Source organism: Ptiloglossa arizonensis, chromosome 4, assembly GCF_051014685.1.
Source record: "Ptiloglossa arizonensis isolate GNS036 chromosome 4, iyPtiAriz1_principal, whole genome shotgun sequence".
Taxonomy (NCBI): Eukaryota; Metazoa; Arthropoda; class Insecta; order Hymenoptera; family Colletidae; genus Ptiloglossa; species Ptiloglossa arizonensis.
The window spans coordinates 6197797-6210864 of NC_135051.1; the positions used below are offsets into that span (position 1 = coordinate 6197797).

Sequence of the window (13068 nt, forward strand, 5' to 3'; positions counted from 1 at the left end):
GTAACTAAACGTAATAATGTATTAATTAAATTAATATATCGTAAAATTACCGATGACAATGACGTATGCATATACGCAACGCTACATACATAGGTAAATATGAAATGAAATCAGCGAAACGAGTGTCGATGTAAACATTGTCGATGATATTATCGTGTCGATAAATAAGCAATTTTGATAAAATTAATGTCGGTTGAACGACGTCGATTAAAAAATATATGTAGATCAATTTCGATGAATTATCTCAAATCGTGATGATTCTCAACCTAGTAAATTAATTTTATTTACACGTATCTACTTTTCTTCTATGTCACGTTTTCTGATTATGTTTCTTCTATTTTTATTTTTCAGAAATTCTTCACTGTTAATAATTTCTGTACAATCTCCATCGTTAGAAATATTTTAACGAAACACTGTGAAATTTAAAAGACAAAAATATATCGAAAAATATAGAGTATGAATTATAAGTTGATTCGTCTTTCTCAATTAATAGGTTAAAATATAAATTCAAATTTTTTCGGACAATTCGTGCAGCCATATTTATGTTCCGTTCGAGTCACGTGGTAGTTCCGTAAATATTCTTTACATATGCTCTGGACGTTTTTCGCAGCCGTGGCTGGCTCTCGTTTATTACGATCTCGAACTATAAATATCTGTGCGCATCCTTTTATAAATACTATGAAATATTAGGCGATAAATGCGCTGCTTCTAATCTAGTGAACAAGCTTTCCCTCCTATTTAGGTCCTAGTAGTTTAACGACCCCTTTAATTTTGATTTAATAGCGAGGAAAGGAGCAACCCTCCAAGCTAGCTTGCAAAATTAATTGCACAATAAAACGATGATGTCCCATCGTAATTAAAAATAATACCACTCGAAGAATGTAATCGATAATTTGAATGTAGCTTGGAATATGGTTAAAAAAAAAAACAAATGTTGTAAAATGTAAATTACGGTTTTACGTGCAATACTTGAAAATTGTGTAAATTCGTAATTTTAAATAAAACTATGATCGTCGATCTCTATCCGCCCGTGTATTTTTAATATATTAAACAACACGAAACGTTGATAATTATCGATGAGAATTATAACAATCGTATTGGCAAACGCAAATAATCGTACGAATAAAACAAACAAGGAACAGGGAAAATAATCCAACGAATGAATAATGTAATAAATTTCAATAACCGGTTATTGCAATAACGTATGTTTGTTGTATTTCGACAGTTAACAATCCTGTACTCTATATTTCGTGAAATTATTCGTATTATTAAGAATATCTTTGCTCGTTTACGTATATTTTTGTGTACAGTTCGCAGTTCGTTTGTATTCAATTAAACAAATCATCGTTATCGATTAGATTCAACGCCGAAGTTTTTTCCGATTAAAACGCAAGAAAATATAACGCCATTTTCTCGAAACGTATTATTAGTAGTTCATTATTTCTACAACATATAGGGAAATAGAATATAAATTTACAGACAATATATTCGAGAGAGTAAATCGATAAAAAAGTTATTTGAAAAGTTCCAATCAGCACCATTTGTTTCGATTGTAATTTATACTTTTTTTTTTTATACCCTGTTTAAATTTGATTTTTCGACAAGTTCTTTTAACGAACCAACCCTTACTATTCTACAATAATAAACAAATACCTACTTGTTCCGTTATTACTCTCGTTCTATTTTCGTAAATGGTATTCGTTGGTATGGGCAAAGTTATAGTTTAAATGGGCAGAGGAACAGTGGCTTCGTTTTATGAACGTTTTAAAACTCAAGTTCGTATCGTCATTTATTTAGCAAAAGGACTCTAGAACGACACCACGGAGAACAGAATGCTCAAACTTGCGGCTCGAGAATATGATATCATTAAAACCTCGAGTTAAAAGAACACTCACGTCCTTAACAACGCGTTCTGAACACAAGCCAATGCGTTCTTATTTTTTTAAATGCAGCTTTAAAAACCGCGCAAGAGGGACTCTCGTTTCGTACAGTATTACGCGCCTCTAAAAGAGTCATGTACAGTTATGTAATCTTTTGAATTCATGAATTTCACATCCAACGACACGATTAAAACTGATACAAATACCGTTAATTACACTCGCGTCAAACCGGTCGTTTTACAAGTAAAAAATTTCATATTTATTCCATTAAGTACACGACATCGTATTATTGGCGCTATTAAATATTTATTTCATTATTCATTTGCTTTATCACGCAAACACGAACGTAATATTTTCTTTTTTCAACGAAGTTGACAATCTCTGTGATAAAATTTCTTTCCGTATAATTAGTGGAGTGTTACAATGAATGTATATTTTTTTTTTATTTTGCCTACAATAATTGGGATCCTCCTGTAATATATTATACTTTGTATCTTCCGAAGAGAGTCTGCGGTTAAGCCCAAAACGTTGGGTTAATAAATTTCACACGTAATGCTCTTAATACCAAAAAATGTATTGTCTCGAGACATTAAATTCAGTGATAAGAAAGAAAAATAACAACAATTTTTCTTTATTTTAATACACCGAGAAAGTTTCTCTTTAAAAATTGCATGGTTGTACGTGGAATACTATAAATATATTTTCATTCTAGGTGGAGGCACCAAGCGGAGATGAAAATCATTAAACTCATGGTTCTTCAAGATAACGGAAAGTCGTAAGTTATAAATATAATTCAATTTTTATTTGTCGTTTAGTTTTTAGCGTTTACAAATTTTACCCAGCTTTTTAAATGTTTTTCATTGAAGATACAATGATGATTCAGATTCAAAAAGATTAAAGGATTGTTATCTTTGAAACGAAAATAAAAAAAAAAGAAATTAGACCACCTTTTCCAATCGTTGCACATTTTTGAATATGAAACGTTCAACGATCGTAAAAGTAAAAACAGCGAAGTTTGAATATTTTAAATACAATTTCATTTTAAAGAATTCAGATTTTTATTCAAATAAAGTAGATTATCCACGAAACAGTAATGGTTAATAAACCTTGCATCCAGGGTGATTTTAGAAACTAGGACAAGCTGTAGCGACTTTTTACACGAAGGTACAAAAAATCAATACAGGGAAAAATTGATTGCCGTAATGAGGACTATCTTTTCATGGCACAATTTTGTTGCGGATTCACCGTTGCAAATGTAGGGTGTAATTACATCTTTTTCCTTAAAGTGGAACTACTGATTTGCGTTATTATACACGAAACGATTCTTCTTATCATTCTGCGTACAATAGTGGTAAGACGTAATAATTGAAAATGGAATATACGAAATATTGCATATTTCATGATGGAGAATTAATTCATTTCGTAACGTGTTCAAACATTTTACCATTACAGTCTTCTTTTTTAATTTTTAAGCCGTGATCGCAGAACGATGAGAATAATCGATTTATATTTAACAAAAAGAAAAAATACATACAATTGCATATCGTACTTGCATCGTAGTGCATACAAAATTTTGCCCTCGAAAGATATTCTTCGTTACTAATCAAAGTTTTCTTGTGGCCAATTGTTTAAATATTTAGAGAAAGAGTGACTGATCTCTAGGAACGTATCCTAGAGTTTAGAATCACCCCGTAGAGCAGAAAATATTTGTCCACTAGATCGATGGCATTCGCAAAGTAAAAAAGACAGAAATATGAGAACATCACACTTTATCTGCAAAGAGCGAAGCGGCTCGTTTATCAATCACTGTTTCTTTGCTCTCAGGTCACAGCAATGAGTCATTTTTACGAAACGTTGTAATGGGGGATGAAAAATGAAGAACATATGAAAATGGTGGAAGAAAAAGGACACCGTGTTGGCAAAAATCAGCAAGAACTCACGATGTCGAGAAGCTGTTATTCCGTACGTATACACATAAAATAATCTTTCAACACGGTTGACGTAATGTCTCGAAAATGATAAAACAAAATTCACTCAATGAAGCTACGAAGAAGCTACAAAATTTGATAAAAAATCAAATCTCTCTTAGATTCTCTCCTTAGATTCCATTTTCAATTTGTAGATCCTTTTATGCATTTTCACTCAGACAATAACGATATTTATTGACAAGTCCCACGACGTAAATTCTTTCGTACACACTGTGTGCTACAGGGTATTATACTCGTTACGGTAAAACGTAACGTTCAAAGTTTGAAGTAAATATATCTCTCAATTTTCTAAACAAAAAAAAATCGCAAATATTTTTCAATTTTTAGGGCTGCAAATTAACCCAGACCTAACCCAGACTTTCTAAATGGTTTTAGTTGGACAGTGATATGTTTAGGCACTCTGCTAATTCCCCAATTGGCTCGCAGATTCAAAACGTCGTGATTAAAGTGAAATGAGCTACCTGCACTTGGTGCATCTTTGTTGATCGTGTGTCCAGAGCGAAACTTTGCAAACCAATTCCGCACTGCTCGATCTGTTATGAGTTCCCCGGCGTATACGCTTGCGTATTTGTTCAGCTGTCACCGTAGCACTATTCCCTTGTTTGAATTCCCGAAGCATCTGACGATGGCTGTGCACTTTTAAGTCCGCAGACGTAACGTTAGGTCTAAGAGACCTGGCTCGATATTTAGATGATATTGACCTCCTTTGAGGGAAGTCGAAATATTCATCAAAATATTCTCGTTCTGTATATAAGTTAATTAAATAAATCCGAATGACAAAATATGTCCGTACTCGTAATAAAAAAGGAAAGATGGTACGATGAAAAAAGTTACCGACAAGTCGTGATAGATTATAGCTATTCGTGGTATTCGAATTTTTTGTAATATTTGTATCGACGGTATTCAGTGGCCAGGACATAATGGGAAATATAGATTTATTATGGGCTTGACGTATAATTCAGACGAATTGTGGAACCCAGTAAAGAGGAAGAAGAAACATTATTATGGAGAGTATGAAAGTTCAATTCCGCGTGGAACGATCCAAGCAGGCGAGGAGAGCGATATTATAACCAGAATTTTCTTACTGTTTCGAGTTATGGGCTCGAAGTATCAAGGCATTTATAGTGATGCAGTGCACAACAGGTATTACCAGGTATTCTTGTCGAAATTATTATTTCGATAGGTGGTAATCAATGATTAAATTAGTCATTGATGTTTTCCAGACGTCGTGTGCTCGTTGTTAGACGAGTTTTAAGAATAGTAACTCGTCCAGTGTAACGAAATAATAATAACTGAATTTCGAAATACCTGTTGTAACGTAATAAAAAAACAGTAACTGTTATGAGAAAACGAAATAATTAGAATAAAATCCTCACACGAAGTAAGGTCAAAATATTATATAACATAAAAGTACATCGAATCATTTTTCGTATTGATATTTGGAATTGTGCGCTGGATGTTGGTTAACCTTTGTATTTAATTATTCTTTCTTACGGTTGTTTCGAAACAAATTTATTGTGTTAAGAGATAATAATCCTTTTCCGTCAAACAATCGGCTCGACGAACTTTTCGAGAGCTAACATCGCCAATACGGAGCATTTAGATAGAAACGAACCGACTGACGATTGAAACTTGGGTACTTTGTCTGCGAGAGTTCTTCAGAGTTTTGAGGGTTTCCACCGCGGGGATGAGAATGGTGGAACAGGTCAAGGTTCGTAGAATTATTTTACGCCGCGTAATTTAAGATAAACGACGATAAAGGGACGATAAGAAGAAATTATCTCTATGAAAAGTATATCGTATTAAACATCAGGGGTGTACATGTAACGTGTACGTTTAGTGTTCGAGTAATATTAAATATATACCAATTATATACCAGGGGAACATTGATAGATGTCACAAATTAATCAACAACAATGGTTTCGACCCTCTGTTCTTCAAGACAGATTGTATTAACAAGTGAAATATGAAAATAATTTCCAAACGGTATTCGAAATAAAAATAAAATTGTTATGCCTCTTAGGTGTCACTGTTCCTTTTGTATTCGTGCCTAGTTAAGTATAGACACAGAATGTTTACGGCTTGAGTGCTTCTCGCACGTGTAGCATTTATAGCGACTGAAATATTCTTCCTGCGAAGGGTGACTTTATTTTTGCATCATATTTTATTAGAAATAAGAACAATCAATGCTAAGGACACGCTATTTATTACAGATTATAAAGAGTCGGGTAGCGAAGCAGCAATTCGCTCTACACCACTTTCGTCTCGTTTCCTCGACACGAAATATTATGTCTCGGGAAACTTGAATAATGGCGTGTAAAGTCGTTGATCGCATTTTACGATACCTAAATCACCCAAAGAATTTTTTATTTTACCATGTTAATAACTTAAACATCAAAAATTCATCGTAAGTACTTCGTCGTCTCTTTCGCTAATAAGAAAATCTTAGTTTTAGATCTTACGGTGAACATTGTCCAAAATTAACGATATTTCGTTTTTTTTTTTTTTTTTTTTTGGTGAAAATGAAACACGATTTTTTTTAGAGTGTACAAACATTTTATTAAATTACATACTCTCCATTTTGGAAAACGAAATGACTTCCCGAACAATCCGATAGATTCGTTCGTGTATAATTTCGTAACGATCGTTCGACATTTCGTGCAAAACAGCCGAGACCGATGGTAATTGGGCAGGTGATAAGAACCGGGTCTTTCGGCATGGAATAATTTCGAATTCCGGACAAACAACGGGCGGAAGAAACGAGGGAGAGTTTACAACCGGAAACTGGACAAAATATTTCTCGAATCGAGTTCGAAAGTATCATCCAGTGGTAAAGTGGGTACCCATTTCGCTTCGAAAGCTTTCCTCTGTCTCCTCTGTATCGCAAAATATCAGATTCTTCGTAAAATCATTCCATTTTTTTTTTTTTTTTTTAATGAAAATAAAACAAAATTTTTTCAGAGTGTACAAACATTTTATTAAATTATACATTCTCCATTTTATAAAACGACTTCCCGAACAGTCAAAGTATCACACTAATCGTGTACCACCAGACCGCGTCAGAGGTTAAAATCTCGTTCAGTCGCGACAATTGGTCAGGTGGTCCTTTATCCAGGCCCGAGACCCGTCCACGTATCTCCAAATCGTGTATTTCCAGTCGTTGGTACCACGATACCCGAGTAGATCGATAGAACAAACCGACGGGAGTGACGCCACGCCGGAAACCGACGCTGGTGTCTGGCGTGGAATTCTGGAAAACTGGCGAACCGTGGGTCGGTTGCAGCGCGGTTTTGTCTCAGTACGGAGCCACGGATCCGGATACCACGAAGAAAAGGGGAGGAAACGAAGTGAGCTCGCAGACGAGCCGAGCGCTCGAGGAGCCAGATAAGGCCGGCAACGGGAATAAGGAAATCGAGAGAGAGGTGGAGGGTAGCCGAGGAGCCGGAGGGGTGGTCGAAGTTACACTGAGCGAGGGGAAGAACGGGGACAGAACCGAGGAAGGAAGGGAACTTACTTAACGTCGCGCGGCAAAATGGAACGGTAACTAATTCTGACTAGACCGGCTGATTTATCGGGTTTTGGTTCTTCATCGTTGCCTTTCATCGTCCCGCCGCCCCTTCGGGTTGCGTATTCGAGTCAGTTCACGAAGTGTTCCGTCCCCGTACCAACCACCTGCCCCTCACGGCGGAGATTTCGTGTCTCCGTGTCTCTCTGGTTCCCGAGACTCTGTAGAACGAAACAAGCCTCGCCAGGGGATGCTTCTTCGCGTCAGGGGATGCTTTCTCCCGCCAGGGGATGCTTCTTCCCGCCTGGGCGTCGTCTTAATATCGCGCGACTGATTAACCACCCCGTACAGGGGGGATGCAGGGTAGTTCGTACGCGAACGTGGCCATTACGAGGTTTAAAAGTCGGAGAGTTCACGGAAATTACCGACGAAGAGACTGTTTATTTTCTTCGACGACGAGGATCGTCTAGCCGCTTCTACTTTTCGTCACGGTTGGGACGGATTCGTAGAGATTGGTTAATTGTGAAACGTTTTCGTTGCGTTTCAACGCTGGGAGTTATTCAGTGGGTTCTATTCACGAACGAGAACTCTTGTGTATTCTATGGAGAACGAAAGTATAATAGTTCGAGTGGGGCGAGACGAGATGAATTGGAAGTGGATTGGTTTAGCGTAGGACGTTTCCGATTTGGTATATCTTTGGAAAATATTTCCGATCGCGATTGTATATTTTTAGTCAAACTTTCCACGACTTTGTACACCTGTGAGTTCATCGAGACTAATAGTGGATTGTTTGGAGAGTAATTTCGTTTGTTCCCAACGAAGGATCTATTTGTATTTCTTCACAGTCAATTTTACACTTAAGTCGTGTAATAATTGTATATTGTACATTGGTGTCGAGAAGATAAAATCAAAGATGTTTAGTTGGAACGAGGTAATGGTTTTTTTTCTAACGAGAACTCGTATGTATTCTTTGTAGAGTGAGTGTCCTTCTTCGAGGGGGGTGAAGAAGAAATGATTGTTCTTCGAACGAGTCAAAGTACAACACGTAGCTCAGATGTGTGAGCTTTGTTGCAGATATAGGCATCAATCTTGAGGTAACACTTCCTCTACATTTAGCTTGAACCATCTGCTAAGAAAAGGTCTCACAAATAGGATCTTCATCCTTTGAGAACTAAATACGAGAACTACCTATCCTATGAATGTCACAGGTATTCGAATCGTAAGTTTCTCAAGTCCCACAAAGGAACTTTTCTCGATATTAAGAACAAGAATTATTACGTTTTATTAAGGAATCTTCTCTTATACCCATCCAACAGTGTTCCATACATGGAGTCTTTGTATCAAACTCGGTAAGATTTAATACGAGGCATCTAGTGGCTAAAGGGAAGGATATTAAGATCTTCCTCGCTGTTGAGTTTGATCCAAAGTGTCTACATATAAAAGACTGTGTTATCAACTACTATCTATCTCCAAGACAGGATCTTTTGGAACACCATCACGAGGACCAGCAGATCCAGGACGAAACACGATCGTTTTCCCAATCAGTCAACGTATTTAACAGATGGTACTATAGTGTTCGCTCAGTTGGAGTCCATTCAACGTGGATCGTTCGTTCTTCGTACAATACACGCGGAAATTCTATACATCCTGTTCTTGCCATTTACAAACTCGTAGAGCACCTGGACCTGGAAAATCGTACAAAGCTGACGCAAACTGCCTAATTAGTAGCCTTCGCGTCGCCATAAACACTCGAATTTCTAAACCATGAAGTGGCGCGGATCCGTCGGTGAACCACGGTCACCATTCATCCCACACTCGAGCCACCCACCAAACCGAGAAGTGTGTTTCCTCCGTAAGAAGACGACGACGAGGACATCGGCTAGAGGTTCGTCGACGTGACTTATTATTTTTCATTATGCAGGTGCCGGACGCCGTGCTAATAACTTTTCCACCGTCCCCTCCTTCCTCACCCCGACTCGTTCGAGTTTCTTTCGCTTCTTTCCTTCTACCCGTGATATTTTTTCCCTCTTTTTTTTCCCATCGTCGAGTTCTGTTCCCTACGCTTCCTACCGAGGACAAATATTTTGATTGATATCGTTTTCATCGCCCGATCGCATTTCCATTAGCTGATGAGCTCGTCGAGTGGACGGGCCGCGAGGACGAGACGGCAGAAACAGTTCGGAAAAAGGAAGAGGAGGGCTGGTTGGTAAAAAAAAGAAAAAAAAAGATTCGGGTGCTTTGTGCCACCGGTGGACAAGTTCGGACGATAATGCGACGCGGCGCGACGCGCTCGACGGAATGAAATATTTAAAGCGGCGCCCCCCTCCGTCCCCGTATCCCATTGTACGTTGCACACGAGGTAGGGGGACAACCTCCTCCTCGCTCTTGTTGCAGCCCACCACGTGTTGGGAAGCTTCGGTTTCGTGCATTTCGCGGCCGGGGAACACCTATGAAACATTCAAGCGACGCGTTCACCTTCTTTTCGTTGCTGCACCGAATCGATATCCCAGTGTTACGCGCTCATCGCTCGTAGCTTCCCTTACGAACGGTGCGCTGACCTCCGGACGAGCTCCCGAAGCTGGAACATCCATCATCTCGCAAGTCCGTCAGGACAGGGGAGAGCTCGTCTATCAAGGGACCGATTAGCGATGATAAAGATCTCGAAATGAATGGACCGTGCCACTCGACCGGCTCATTGTCCTCCGAGCGTGCAACCACCGCGTTCCAGACCAGCAAATAAACCACCCTTACCCCGGTATTGCTAAACACCGATGTTTAAATTTATCAATCGTTGACCCTTTTTTTTTCTCTCTCTCTCTCTCCTTGGATACTCGAGGTGGAGATTCACGGCGAGGTCGATTCGTTACACACGTTTCAAACACGAGATCGTTCGAGAATCGAACATTTCGATCGAGTCGTTGCATTCGCGCCAATTTTGGATCGAGCGAGCCACGGTTTCGAGGCGTAGCGTTTTCCACGGATTCACGGTACGAAGTTATCTTTAGCGTTGTTCGTCCTCTCTTTGAGATTCATCTACTTGTGCGAATTTAATATTTTAACGAAATTTGTATCGTACTTTTCGGCGAGATTGTCCCAATTAGAATTAATTCAAACGTGACTCGAATTATATTAGATTGTTTCGAAAGTCATTTCGTTTTCCTAAATGGAGAGTGTACAATTTAATAAAATGCGGATATATAATTTAATAAAATTGTATTCTCCAAATGGAGAATATATAATCGTAAACCATTTCGCGCTAAACATTCAAGTACGTGAAACGATAATTCAAATTTTAATACCGAAATATAAAATGGAAACTCGAACACCAGGAGTGTTTGTTTATTTCGACGAGACTTGAGATTTTGGTAAAAATTAGATCAGAGCGCCTTATCGATTGATCACGGGTGACTTTGAATATCCGTGTGTACAATTTTTGTCCACTTTCTAATTAAGAATGATCAATTAACGCACGTGTCCTCTTTCATTTTCAAAAATTACCTTTTGTTCGATTAAAAGGAAGGTGACACGCCAAGTATTTACGCATATCGTATAATATAAGTTTTTATATGCAGGGAATCCAACGACGATGAACAATAGAGACACAACGGTTACAAAATTGTTAGTTGGAATCTTAGTTGCCGAAACGACGCCACCATCGATTCTATGGTGCGAAGCTCACCGTAAATACCGTCGTTGTGAATACTCGGCACGGCCGAGAATAGAAATAATATACTGTTGCGCGATTTGCATCGGAATAAATAACTTTTATTTTAATCCGCAGGTGAAACCGTGACGCATTAATTCGATTAAAACTTCTCCGTAAACCGGGTCGCGGAATTAAAGTCATATTTTAAACCGGAATTTATTTCGCAAATTAGTTCAGCGAGCAACTGGATTGTCTCCGACAGTTGCCATTTGTTCCATCGTAGCTGAACTCTCGACCCGCCAACTGGAATGTAAATATTCTTGGCCACGGTTAATCCACCTTTTGTCGTTAACGGTTCCTTTCTCTCGGTCGAAGTGAAACGCGAAATGACAGACGAAAAAAAAGGAAAAGAAAGAAGAAAAAAAAAAAAAAGAAAAAATATATAGCGTCGAGGGTAGATCGCGTCTCTTGGAAAACCTCGAAAACGAAAAAAATTCGGGCACGCTTGTACCACCGGTAGGTGGAACGCGGGGGGACTTCTAGCCCTCAAGGCCCCCTCCTCCTGGGTACGAGGGCAGCAGCTACAACACAACGAGGCTCGAGCTTGCCTCGAAACGACAGATCCATTCCTCACGTCGCGTTTCGTAGCTCCTCTTATTTTTTCTGCCGCTCGTTGAGCTGCAACACGAAACGATCGGTAATCGTGACAGCCGATCCCTCTTCTGGAATTTAACCGGGAAGACGACGTTTTAGACTTTCCTCCCCTTTCTCTGCCGTTTCCTCGTCTACCCAACCACGTTCGTGCCACTTCTTTTCGCCACCTCCACACATCCTCCACCCAGTTTCCACGTGTCTGTTCCCGCACCGCGGTCGCAGAGAAGGATGCCGATGATTAACGCGTTCTCCTTCGCGGTACGATCGAAACGCGAAATTTCGCGGCTGCCCGTAGAACGCCAGGAATTCGAGGAATCCCTGCCCTGACCGGCGATGAACTTGATCGTTTATCATGCGAGCAACCCGTTCAAAGACGTCTTCGCGGAATTCCACGTACCATCGAAGAACACGGCAATTAAGCGTCCGTTGCTGCACGATGCTTGCCCCGTTGCATTCTGGATTGATAAAACGCTGACCGAAGCGTCAGAATTACGCTACGTAACGTTCTTGATGGGTATTTTCCTAGATGGAAAGTTCGAACGCGTTCGAGAAAATTGGACGGCGAATAATCAGTCCTCGGGGAAACTCGATTTTCGTTTTCTCGATGCGTACTGTTTTATTTTTAATAGAAACGACTGGTTAGAAAATTTTTAGTTCAATATAGATGCAAGCTATTGGGTTGTTCGGAAAGTAATTTCGTTTTCCAAAATATGGAGAATGTATCATTTAAGAAAATATTTATATAATTTGAAAAAATCGTGTTTCATTTTCGCCGAAAAAAAATGAAATTACTTTTTCGAACGACCCAATATTTAGCGTAGCTTGGATTTCTCGGTGGATGGAACGAGAGTTTTTTAAGGTACACGATGCACTTTGGTTGCACTTTTGTACGAGTTGTTCGAAGTAACGAGTGAATTCTAGTGATATTTTTTTTTTTAATAAGAGCGATTGGTTAGAAAATTTGTAGTTCAATATCCGTTCAAAGTATTTGGTATAGCTTGAATTTCTCGGTAGATGGAACGAGAGTTTTTTAAGGTACACGATGCACTCTGGTTGCACTTTTGTACGAGTTGTTCGAAGTAACGAGTGAATTCTAATAAATGTGATATTTCGGTGTAAAAGTTTGAATTATCGTTCGACGTATTTGAACGTTTGGCGCGGAATGGTTTACACGTTTGAATTGTTTCTCGTTGGGATAATTTCACCGAAAAGTATCGTACGAATTTCGTGAAAATATTAAATTCGCACGAGTAGAGGAATCTCTCGCGGCGAGCAACGTTGTGGATAACTTCGTACCGCGAATCCGAGGACAATATTACGTCTTGAAACCGAGGATTACTCTACCCAAATTAGTAGTCGCGCGTTAACATCTTACGGACCTGTCTCGCGCAGGAT

General features: G+C 39.0%; 1 protein-coding gene and 1 long non-coding RNA gene across 13 annotated transcripts in view; one reads left to right on the forward strand and one right to left on the reverse strand.

Moving 5' to 3' along the window:
• Positions 1 to 13068, forward strand: part of LOC143145447 (uncharacterized) — a 112191-nt gene that overhangs the window by 91285 nt on the left and 7838 nt on the right. For 7 of the 10 annotated variants that reach the window (XR_012991680.1, XR_012991679.1, XR_012991684.1 and 4 more), the window contains 2 exons: positions 2593 to 2655; positions 3705 to 3842. This is a non-coding gene — a long non-coding RNA (uncharacterized LOC143145447). Of the gene's footprint in view, positions 1 to 2592; positions 2656 to 3704; positions 3843 to 8349; positions 8524 to 13068 lie in introns of those variants that run through there. The other 3 variants (XR_012991686.1, XR_012991687.1, XR_012991688.1) reach the window with 1 other exon arrangement.
• The window catches only part of Sol1, a 636201-nt gene that overhangs the window by 82633 nt on the left and 540500 nt on the right, over positions 1 to 13068 (reverse strand). The window lies entirely within an intron of this gene.